The sequence below is a fragment of the Bactrocera dorsalis genome, chromosome 5, assembly GCF_023373825.1.
Source record: "Bactrocera dorsalis isolate Fly_Bdor chromosome 5, ASM2337382v1, whole genome shotgun sequence".
NCBI classification, from domain to species: Eukaryota; Metazoa; Arthropoda; class Insecta; order Diptera; family Tephritidae; genus Bactrocera; species Bactrocera dorsalis.
In genome coordinates this window covers 33,409,526-33,420,770 of record NC_064307.1, presented here as the reverse complement: position 1 = coordinate 33,420,770, position 11,245 = coordinate 33,409,526, and the positions used below count along the sequence as shown (strand labels likewise).

The 11,245-nt window shown below is 35.7% G+C and overlaps 1 protein-coding gene across 1 annotated transcript in view; it reads right to left on the bottom strand.

Annotated features, from left to right (window-relative positions):
- LOC105227142 (GTP-binding protein Rhes) overlaps nucleotides 1–8,209 on the bottom strand; it is a 96,493-nt gene extending 88,284 nt beyond the window's left edge. Inside the window, exon 1 of the mRNA XM_049459251.1 lies at nucleotides 7,308–8,209. The gene's annotated coding sequence lies outside the window, so the exon portion shown is untranslated. The remainder of the gene's footprint in view (nucleotides 1–7,307) is intronic.
- Between the last annotated feature and the right edge of the window lie 3,036 nt (nucleotides 8,210–11,245).

Here is an 11,245-nt window from a genome sequence, read left to right as displayed (position 1 = left end):
AAAAACACTTTGTGAGAAGTTTTTAGCTTTGAGACTCTCCTATAGCAATGCGATTTATTACTAACTTCTATTTCATTATAGTTATTCTGCAAGTGCATTATAGTTATGTTAATACCTAAAACATATATAGTCAATCAACAGCTAAAATTTTGTAAATCCCACGTACTGCGATAAAGTTAAGTATACGCACTGGTTGAAGGTAAGCAGTCTCGTAGCGACATGAAATTATCTCCTAGCAGTTAGGTAAAATTAATCGGTTGACGACTGAAAAAGAATACCACTAAGGCAGCAGTAGTGTTTGCTTTTCGAAAAGTACACACTTCATATACATACATATACTTATGTAAATACTTACATACTTGAGGTAAGCGTTGAACGTATACAAAAGCATATTAAGAGATTATGTTTAATCGTGAGATAATGGTTGCGCATTTTTCATTGCGGATGTTGATAAAGCCCAACTGCTTTACATGAGCACTTGGATGAGTGTAGACATACAAATGTGCTTGTGTGGAAATATTTGAAACTTTTCCCTTACTTATCACCTTAAAATTAATGAAGAAAAGCGCAACAGAGAATATGGATTATTTTATGAAAAGGCCCGTGTTCTAATTGGCTTAAATTGAATTAAACTACAGAATTAAAACAGCATTTAAATAAAATAATAAAGGAAATGGTTCTGTTCCCAATTTCATTTATGTGTAATATACTTATATATTTATAAATTTGACTTCAAAGTTATATTGTTACAAAAGATATGAAAAGGAAAATTATGTAGTGAAAATAAAATGTCCTGGCCTTAAACCTTAGCTAAAGAAGACGTATGTATGTATGCATATAGAGGAGGGAAAAAACGCCAAAACATTCAAGCACATGCTAAAATTTCGGTCTAAATGTTCTCCACGAGTATTTATTTTAATAAATTGCCTTTTTCGAAAAGCTGACAGTTCAGTTGACACGTTTCCTCAACTTGTAAAAAATTGCTGTGCGAACAAGTAACATTTCAGCGGTGAACGCATAAGTCCTGCAAGAGTAGTACTTACATACTTGTTGTTATGTGCCGCAACGCAGTGACTTGATAAGTGATGAGGGAGCGTGTCAGAATTTTAACAATTTGCTCAAAATGAAAAATTTTGAAGATTGCGCAAATACTTGCCAAACGTTAGGGCAAACGTAATAGAAGTAAACTTCGCGACACCTACTCACTTCATTCTTCCGATATGTAAAGTAGAACAAGGAAATAAAACAATGATTTGACTGTAAATGCCAAAGAAGCATATACGTAAGGCATTTTCGGAATTCTAATATGTGTTAGTGACCACGTGTGTACATGCATTGTGAACCGCCTAGCATTTGGGCGTACAGTCAAACATAAGTTCTCTCTTTCCAAAATCGTGTTTCTAGTTTCAATGTATTTATTGTGATGTTTCGAATGACTGGCCAAAGTGGGATGAGCGGATCAGGTTTTCAGTTATTAAGATACCTACAGCACCAATATAGCAGTTTTAAATGTAAAGTGAACGAAATTGACATTTTGTCACACATCAGTGCTAATAGGATTATAACTATTTCCTTCTAGAGAAATTTTTAGAGCTCCAGCCAATTTTTTCTTCCACAAAGCCGGCTATTTCCAGCGGATCACTTCACGTAAATTGCACATAACTGTTAGGTAATATTCTTTATTGACCGTACGAACTATTGGCAAGAACTCGTGTTGAACGATGACCTTGCAGTCGAAAAAAAACTGTAAGCATTCGGCTGCGCCGTTCCATGACAAGCAAGGTTTCAGACAAGGAGACTTCCTATCGTGTGACTTTTTAAAACTTCATCTGTATCAACAGCAACAACAATATCAGTCTTGAAATCCAAGGCAGTATCACTTCTGTTAACATGTGCTATTTTTACTTCTAAATTAAGAGCGTCATTTATTATAATTCATAATTGCGTGGGATATATTACAATTATTTCATTCCTTAGTATTGTTCCTTTTGTGTGGTTCTCTAACGTGGGATGTAACATTAATTAGAACCAGCTTGCACGGGCAGGCAATCTTAATTGGTTACCCCTACTTAGTTATCCCAACTATGGCCGAGTGTCCCTTATTTACCCATATTTTGATTGCAGGTAATCATGACAGAAAAGTTTCGCTCCTAAGCAACAAACACAACCCTAATTAAATTACACTCATATACCTTTTAACTTTCGACTAATCATCAAAAATTATAATTTAAATGTTTTCCATTAAAAGTTTGGCCAACTGAAATGTATTTACCAAATGTTTTGTTTGCTTACATGCTTATGTACATTGCGACCCATTGTGACACATAAATATTTATTTTCCAAATTTCGAAAGCGTTTATTATTGGCAACACACTCTAAACTAAAACAATTGTATACACATATCAGATACAGAAATGTAATACATTTGAGTAAATAAAATCAAATAATCCTGGTTTCAAAATTTTCTAGCTCTACGCAACTTATTAGGAAAGGAATATACTTATATGTATTCAAATAGGTACACTAGTTGAGTTTTTTTTCACGAAAATATAATGGTACAATTTCTCAATATTTTTCTGGCTGCGATTGGTTTGCGTCACATGCACATTTGCTCAATTGTGTTACTACATCGGTTGCGTTCAGGCGTGTGAGCATAGCTAAGACCAAATAAACAGCTTTCGAGTATTTTAAATACCAGTAGCTCTATTTATCAATTAACTAACGTTGTCAGTAGTATTTTTCATTTTATAGACGGTAAGTAGAATTAGAAAGTTTTTTTTTTTTTGTGAAGCTGATTAACTTCGTGTTTTTTTTTAGAAAAATGAAAAAAATGGCTGACTCTATTAAAAAATCTGTGCTTCAATGGTTGAATGAAGGGTCTCATATCGGCAAGTTGCAAATTTAGCTGAAATTTCATTTGAGTCAGTTAAAAATATTGCTAATTGTCATGAAATATTAGTACCAAAACATCGATCTGGTCGGCGATCCGTTTTAAATAACCACGATAGACAAACTATTAACCGTCTGGTGGCCTCGGGAGCAGTAAAATCAGGTACTGATATTCAAAAAGAACTGGAGAGGACTTACGGAAAACAAGTTTCCCTCATGACTGTACACCGCGAGTTGAAAAAACTAAGGTTTAAAGCCAGGCGCAAAATTAAAAAACCTTTGCTTACTAAACGTCATCAAGAACTACGTCTAAAATTTGCTAAAGCGCACCGAAACTGGACTCCAGAACAGTGGGCGAATGTATTTTGGACAGACGAAAGCAAGATTAATCTTCACGGGTCAGACGGAATACATTACGTTTGGAAGAAACCATCAAAGACTATTACCAGCCGCGATGTCATCCCAACACTCAAATTTGAGGGCGGAAAAGTCCTATTTTGGGTTGGATTTTGCAAAAGTGATATTGGGGACCTAGTTTGATTCGAAGGTATGGACGCGAATATGTATATAGATATATGAAGGCAAGGGTATTTTACTTCGTTGGAAAAATTGGGTCTGGACAGTAGCAAAATCGTTCAGATGCAAGGCAAAGACCCCAAGAACATAGTTAAGAAGACTCTGGAGTATCTTAAAAGTCAACAAATTGAAACTTTGAACCTATCGAGAACCTGTGGTTTACACAATTATGCCAGTCCAGCGAAAACAAAGGCGGAATTATTTACTAGATGTGTAGAAGTATGGAACTCCATCACTAAAAAAGAATGTGAAGATTTAGTCAATAGCGTTCCCAAGCGGATTGAAGCGGTGATTGCGGCCAAAGGAGGCTATACTAAATATTAAAGCGGTAAAAATTACATTGTATCAAAATTGAGCAAGTGCCATACAAGAGAATTTATATTTTCTTCTTATAAAACCTGAATAAATTTGTTACTCTTTTGTTGTTTTATATTATAGACGGACTGAAGAATGTATTTGAAAAAACTGTAACTCAATTCGCCCAAATTAAATACAAATTTTTTGTAAGAATCCATATTCGTGATTTTATTTGCTCAATTGTGTTACATACTGTAAATGTTTCCATTAAATCGTAAGTTTTTAATTGAAATTTTTTTGTTAATGTGGCTTTTGTAAACATATTAATCTGCTACAATGAACAAGTATTATTAAATCATTTCTATACAATCTTGAATATTTATTTCTATTGTTAATTCTTGTATGTATATTTTTTCCTATATTTTGACACTTTATTTTGTAATAATTTTTACTAAACTCTTCTAGCTACTTACTGCATATTTTTTATTAAAAACCTTTTATCTATAACATCTGTAACCACCAACTATTAACAACACAGAGGAACTTTTATGTTTGTTTGAAAATTAGGTAAGCATATTTCCATTTACAGAAAGAACGTAGAAATCATACAAATATATGTATGTTGTATATGGTACATTACAGTCCCTGCTGACTACACACACAATCAGGCAGTGCTTTTATTGTATTTCTGTCCTGTTTATATGCGAACAGCCACTTGAATAGCTGTAAGAATTTTCGTTGAGTTCAACAGAAATGTCATCGCGGCTGGCTTTTGCTACTAGAGAATTCTGTCGATGAGTGGTTTTATCGCCAATACAAATAGCTGACCTGCATTTTTTAACTTTCGCCTTTTGTGTGTCGAAATGTTGTGTAATTTAGACAATCTACAATTCACATTGGTATGCTATAAATGGAACTTTTATTCCTAATAACATGTAAGGTCGACTGGCGCCAATCGACCAAGACGAGGTGAAAACAGCTCTAAGGTTATTTAAGAAGAACAAAACCTCTGAAGTCGACGGCTTGCCGGTTGAACTGTTTAAAGCCGGCGACGAAAAGCATGTTCCAGTTGCTAAGCATGATTTGGTCGGCTAAATACATGCCCAATAATTGGAATGAGTGTGCTCTGCCCTCTCCATAAGAAGATAGATCCCGCAGTATCTGCTCAGTACCGCGAGTTCAACCTTCTTAATATTCTATACAAAGCTGTTTCGGCAGTATAGTGTGAAAGACTTAATTTCATTATAAATGGACGGATTGCACCTTATAGCTTGACTTTAGAACAGGCAAGTATATCAAAGACCAGATTGTCACAAAATGTCGAATCGTGAAGAAGACCGTAGACGAAGAGTTCGACACCCATTTTGTCAATTTTAAAGCCACTTTCGATAGCACGGATAGAAGCTGCCTATTTGACGTTGGCATAGAATGACGTTGAGCATAACCATCAACTTTGTCGAAATCGGAAAAATCCTCTTCTAGCCGTTCAATGACAGATGAAGTTTTTCACATAGTTATTTCATCTGGTGCGTTTTCTTCAATATAATTCTGGAAAAAGTGACACTTGCTGCTAGTTTGAATCGCATTGGCACTGTCTATCCTAATAATGCAATGCTACATGTACGCAGATGATACTGACATCATTCGCTTTATCAACAGAGTCATCAGCTCATAATTTTTTTGCCTTGAAAAAGTACCAGAAGAACACACACACAAATTTTCCTCGCGTCTTGGAAACTACCTAAATCTTCGCAGCTATAAATTTTAAAAGGCTAAATATGATATTTTGTATATCTCAGAACCAGTGTTACTTCCACCCATAATTTACGCCTGGAGATCAAACGCTGTATAAACCTTGCCAATAGGTGCTACTATCGTATCGGTAGGCAATTGAAAAACAGATCCCTCTATGAACATAATTAACGTTTTACAAGCCCTTGTCCCATGTACGGTGTAAAACTGTGATGAGAAAGCACTTAGGACACGAAGGAAATATATGTATGTGCTATTTGAGTTGAAGCTACAAATTTGATAGGGGACGCGGCTTCATTTGCCAATGAAAATAGTTTACTACATATTAATCAGTACGAATATAAGTTATTGAAAAACAAACTGTTTGGGAAACAATTATATTGGTTTTCTCTACGGTTGGCGTACTCAGATTGTAGATAGAGTGTGTTCTTCTTGCCATTAAATAAGTAGTACAATATTCTAAAATATGCGAACGATCAAAATCCTATACTTGTATGTATCTTTACGAAATATGGAATCAATATTGCCCAAAGCAACAATCTCCGAAGAAAATAGCTGTCATACAAACTGACCGGTCAAAATCAAATTATTTAAGTAGTATTTTTGTATTTGTAAAAAGTATCATAACTTTCATAAAGTAAATCTCTCGACTCTCATACATAAGCTTGATCTTCTGGGCTTTCAACCAAAATTTCTTTAATGGATATCTTCTTATCTTTATAATAGAGAAAAACAAATTTAAGGTTACACTTTCAGATGCAATTAATGTCACTTCAGCTGTTCTTGTTACTTTTAAGGATATCTATACTTAAATTGATGAAAGGTGCCTGTTGCAAATAGACAACCAATTTGGTTGCTTGGTGTGATAGAAATGATTTGCCATTGAGTCTTAAAAAATGTAAAATATTGTAATTCGTAGATCTGGTTTTCCCTCTCTTTATGCAATAAAAGACTATTTGCAAGAGCATGATTTTAACTCTGTTGGTTTGGGAGTTACTATGAATTCTAAGCTTAATTCTAGTATTCATATTAACACCATAGTTTTAAAGACAAAAGGTGTCCTCAGTTTTATTGAAAGTTTTTCTAAAGAATTTAGAGACTCTTAGGTTACTGAAACACTTTTACAACTGTGGTTAGACCGATATTGGAATGTGGCTCAGTTGTTTGGAACACTTGTTATCAAGTCCATTCTGACAAGTTACTTTTAAGTTTTCAAATTTCTCTTTAATGCATTTTCGATGGTTTTCTAGATTGAATCTTCTTTCATACACTAGCCGTTTACAAATTATTAATCTACCTACAGTTACTAGTCGTAAAGAAATGTGTGGTATTATATTCTTAGCAAAAAATGGAACAATTACCAGTTCTTTTCTCCTATCTAAAGTTACATTCAATATCCCGGTTCACTTTTCGAGGCTGTTTAGACTCTTTATGTTAAAATCGTGTAGATCAAATTTTGAACTTAAGGAACTTTTTCACCGCATATGTCAAGATTTTGGTGCTCATTCCTGCACATTTGATTTATCCGATTCACTTTTCGAAATTTGAAAATCTATATTACTTTCACTCAATAAATCAAATCGTAACAATTGGTTGCAACGAATTTTAATTTTCAACTGTTGAACTTTTTGTTTCTGTAGCTGAGCAGTTTTAAACCATCATGACTTTCGTGAGTCGGCTGATTCCGCACGTTGAGTTATAATAATAATAATAATTCTTGGTAAGTTATTATACATTTATATTAGCATGAAAACAGAATATTAAGAAACTTCCACGAAAACTTTATCACTTACTAAATTATCGGTTTAGATGAACTGCATGTATTGAGTTAAGGACTCGGCTTCGTTTCCACATGAGAATTTAAAATCTTCCATTCATATAATACTCATATTTTTTTAAAACTTTAAAGAAGTAATTGTGGGTTTTGAATGGTTATATGCCGAGCTAAAGCATGAAATTATAAGAAAATTTGGAAAACTTTATCACAATAATTATGCTTTTTGGAAACTTTTTCCACTTTTCAACTGCCACTTGCCGCGATTCTCACTGACTTAGTAGCACAATAGTGAGGCGGGTGTGGACATAGCGACACACTTCAGACCCACACGTCGATTTTCTGCGCACGACACTTAAGTATTTCTACTATTTACTTAATTTCGTCGTTTTGCCACTCATCAAAATCGTATTCACACTTTAGGAGTGGCAGCCGCAGCACCTTTCTGTTGCACACATCACTGCTTGCCACCCGCTCACACTTGACACTTGATTGCTATGCAACATGTACGCACATGTATATAAATATATATGTATGTGTATATAAGCTTATCACACTTCACCGTTATAGTAAGCGCATACACGCTAACGACGACAACAGTTGTGAAAACGGAAGCGCGGCAACTTAAAATCCCTTGCTTATACTTATACACTTGACTTACTCGGCATACACACACACTCAAAAACTTTTACGCTTTTATTTTGTTTCGCACGTTTGCTCTTCTTCTTATTATTTCTTCACTCTTCAATTTTGATTTTTTCTACACTCACTTCAATTATTCACTTTCATCAATTTTGTTTTGTTCTCTCATTTCTGCAGATAATAAAACTAATCATTAGAGCACACAGCACCGTATTTCTATTTACCGTTAACTTTCTAAGTTGCGCGTGCCTTCCGCGTTCAACGTTCCTTTCACCACAACGGCCGAGAGTGGAATGCTTCATTAAATTTAGAGTTGAAAACCTGCAGGAGCAACAGGACACACGAAACTTTTTATAACAGTATTTTGCAGTGAAGCTCTCTCGGTACTCTCGTGCTGTTATCGTTAACAGAGCGCAAAGGTGAGTTGAGTTGTAAACCTCCGAAGCACATACACACTAAAATTTTCGTATTCACCACTTTTCGGAATTTATGAATGAATGCGGTTTAAAAGTCCCATTCACACACAATTAACTACAATTACTGAAGTATACATACATACATATGTGCGCGTGATAAAGCATATCTACCTGTGTCATACATAGGGATACTACTAAGGCTGTGTTCAAACAAGGGAGATATTCGCCTGGGGAAATTTTTTGATGTTCTATTCTATAATCCAACTCAATGGAGGAGGAGTTAAAAGCAGTAGCATTTGCAGAAGATATATTGTTAATTGTTTCAGGGCTGTTATCATCCGTAATCAGTGAAATTATAGAAAGAACCTTATCGTAGGTGTATGAGTCGCAAGTAACGTACTAGGTGTTAATTCTAGTAATCTGATGATGAACTGATGATATTGAAAGATATTGCTATTGTAGGACCTTATGAAGAAAATTTTATAAAATCGATGGAACGGGCACAGCGACTTGCCATTCTCTGCGTAATTAGAGCGCTAAACTTCACTCCAACATCAGTAATAGAAAGGTCATTCAACCTACCACCCATCGACATTGCAGTATAAAACTTTGCGGCGAAATCGGCTGCAAGTTTGGTGGCTTTAGGTGAGTTCTTTACAAGCACCTTCGGGCATAGCTCAAAAAGTGGAGGCTGGTGGACAAATTAAACACATACCTATACGCTTTATATGGGCGAGAAGGTTCAAAGTCACGCTAAAGACAGAGGGATGGCGCAGAAGCCTGGGACACGTCAGCGGAACTCGCAACATCTACACAGATGGTTCTGAAATGCCCAATGGTGTGGGAGCCGGAATCTATTGCTCGAAGCTGAATCTCAGGCGACCCTCCAAGCTTCCGAATTATCTTCCAGGCGGAAGTATTTGCAGTTGAGAATACGGCCGATATATCTAACATTAGAAGTATAAATATATACGTCGATGGCCAGGCAGCAATAAAGGCAATAATCTCACATCGCTTTACGTCAGAGAATGTCATAAGAAGCATGTAAGAAGTAGATGTAGCGTCTCATATATAATGGGTTCCAGACCAAAAAAAAATTCCGGGAAACGTAGCAGCTAATAAGATTGCCAAAAGTGCCAAACGTCTGGCAACCGAAGAAGTTACTGTACTGTTACGGAAGTCACTAAGAACGATATGCAACGAAATTTACGAAAGGACTTACAGGCCGCTGATGCGAGACGGAATGCTTTAAGTACATGCTGGATCTCCAAAATCATGTGCAAAAGACTCTTGGGAAACTCGCTGGCTTCTTACTCACATGATCTCGAAAGGACTGCCGGACTGCTGTTGGCCTCTTAACAGGTCACAACCTACTGCCGTCACATGACAGCCGAATGGGCATAAGTGATAACGAAACATGCAAAGTGCAGAGAAGTTAACATTAAAGAGACTCTGGAAACCCCCCTATGCCTTTGCTCAGAACTATCTAGAAATCGACTCAAGTAACTAGGAATTTCGCAGTTCAAGTGACTGCACGATGTATCAATCGTAGACATCAAAGTTCACAAAAAACGTTGACATCTTGTGTGACGGATTCTTCACCCCAAATTAAACTGAACCTCATTCTGGCAGTACTAAGGCCCAGTAGTTTTATGCATGGTGTGATAGCCGGCCTGTATAACCTAACGTGACCTAAATTTTCACCTGGTACTATATTTTCCTTAAAAATTTTTAATTTATCTGTAACTAAAAATCGCTGCAACCATTAAGAGAATTTAAAAGTAATGTTACCCGTTCCCCTGTCTGCAATAAGTTGCGAATTGCTGCAATAAAAGTTGGAAGTTGGTGAAGGGAATCGCTACCGCTCAATGATAATCAAATATTTTTGAACCGAATTGGGGATATGGACTTGGACAATAGTGGTTTCAAAAGGACGGTGCCGCAAGCCAAACCAAGGCTTGGTGACCGTGTTATCTCACGACATGGTCCAGTCAATTGTCCGCTTCGGTTGACGCCGTTAGACTATTTCCTGTGGTACTACGTCAAGTCTATGCCAACAACCTGGCGAGGATTGATGAATTTCATACGAAGATTGTACGTGAAATTGAAACCGTTGAAAAATGTATTTAGCGTCTGGACTCCTGAAAGCGTACCCGTGATGGCCATGCAAAAGAAACCGAATTTCATACATAATGACATCAAGCGTATATTCACAGGAATAAAGAGTTTCATTGATATCCCGTTTTTGTTTTATTAAAAAAAAACTTTTGTCGCGGTTTTATTGAAAAACTCGATACGTGTATGAAATATTACGAAAATATTTACATTTTAACCCATAAAAAGCCTGATACAGAAAACACTATCATTTGAAAAAAATAACTTGATGAAATTTAGCATGAATTATTGTACCACCATATTATCTACTGTGAAAGGAGCAATGACCTTTTTATCTTTAAGTTTCGAAAAATTGGCATGTTATCCTTTATCTCCACGCAAATTTTGAAATATCAATGTTTTTGTTTTCAAAATTGTTATCACAAACGTGAGCATGCATAGTTAATTAACCCTGTTGGTATTGTCCTTTAAATGCCAAAGTCATTATGTACCCACATCTATTTTAAGCTGAAGGTGGCTGCCAATATTAAACCTTTAAATGATAAAAACGTCTGCCAGTTAAGATGCAATCGAACATAAATGAACAGCTTTTTAGTAGTTTACCACAATAAACCTGTCTTCTCTTTAATACCTTCAGTATATACATACTATATACCGTTTGCGATTACAGTTAAGTTAATGTGATTGCATTATATTTTATTTAATGAGTCCAAGGGTGGCTGATTAATGGCATACTAAAGACAATCAGAACACAAAGGCAAGTCATTGATTATGTCCGCATCTA